The following is an 818-nucleotide window of genomic DNA, read 5'->3' on the forward strand; positions in this document are numbered from 1 at the left end:
GGGGGGTAGGGGGTGGCAGGCAGCTTCCATAGCTCCAACATCCCCCCCACAGATTGCGGGGAGCAGATGAGCTGGTGCCTGTGCCGAGGATGGAAGGACAAGCCCTTGCCCGCGCTATTGCCACTGGGGTGGATTTTTGCGGTCCAGCTGGGCCCAGCTAGGGTCTCCCATGGGGAAAGGGCTGGGAAAAGGCAGGAGGAGCAAAGCCCCCATTTCCATCCCTCTGAGCTCCTCAGCGGAACATTATCTGTGATTGATGAGCACCTGTGACCTTAATGTGGAGCGGACGAGGAGCACGCCTGGGAGCGGGGCTTGCTGGGGAGCACAGAATAGCCCTTGCCCTTGAGGACCACAGGGTGCTCGATGCAGCCCTGCCCGTGCCCTCCTGGCCCCGGCCCATGGCACGTGGCCCTCCCAACACCATGGTCCTGGGCACAGAGCTGGGGGACAAGGCCACCTGGGAGCCGGCTACCCATGCGGCAGCTCCCGGCACCACAAACGCAGCCCCCGTGGGGCCAGCACCCCTGCCCACAGCCTGGCCCTATCACACACCCTCACACCCAGCCTGTGTCCCCTGTGCCGTCACGCTCATGGGGATGCAAGAAATGTCAAAGCTGAAAAGAAGCAGCACCCCATGACACAGAGGAGCCAGCACCTTTGTGCCCAGCAGTAGCCCCAGTCCCGGGCTCCTGCAACAGGATGGGGGTCAGGATGCTGGGCAGCGTCTTGCTGTCGTGGGGCCATGGTGGGACATTGCCCATGGCCAAGAGCTTCCCAGGGGGCCAGAGGTGCAAACACACCCAACGCTGGCGTAGCCC

At 63.9% G+C, this 818-nt stretch overlaps 1 protein-coding gene across 1 annotated transcript in view; it reads right to left on the minus strand.

Moving 5' to 3' along the window:
- IGLL1 (immunoglobulin lambda-like polypeptide 1) overlaps nt 1-818 on the minus strand; it is an 8,084-nt gene that overhangs the window by 5,849 nt on the left and 1,417 nt on the right.

Source organism: Pygoscelis adeliae, unplaced genomic scaffold, assembly GCF_000699105.1.
Source record: "Pygoscelis adeliae isolate BGI_AS28 unplaced genomic scaffold, ASM69910v1 Scaffold358, whole genome shotgun sequence".
NCBI classification, from domain to species: Eukaryota; Metazoa; Chordata; class Aves; order Sphenisciformes; family Spheniscidae; genus Pygoscelis; species Pygoscelis adeliae.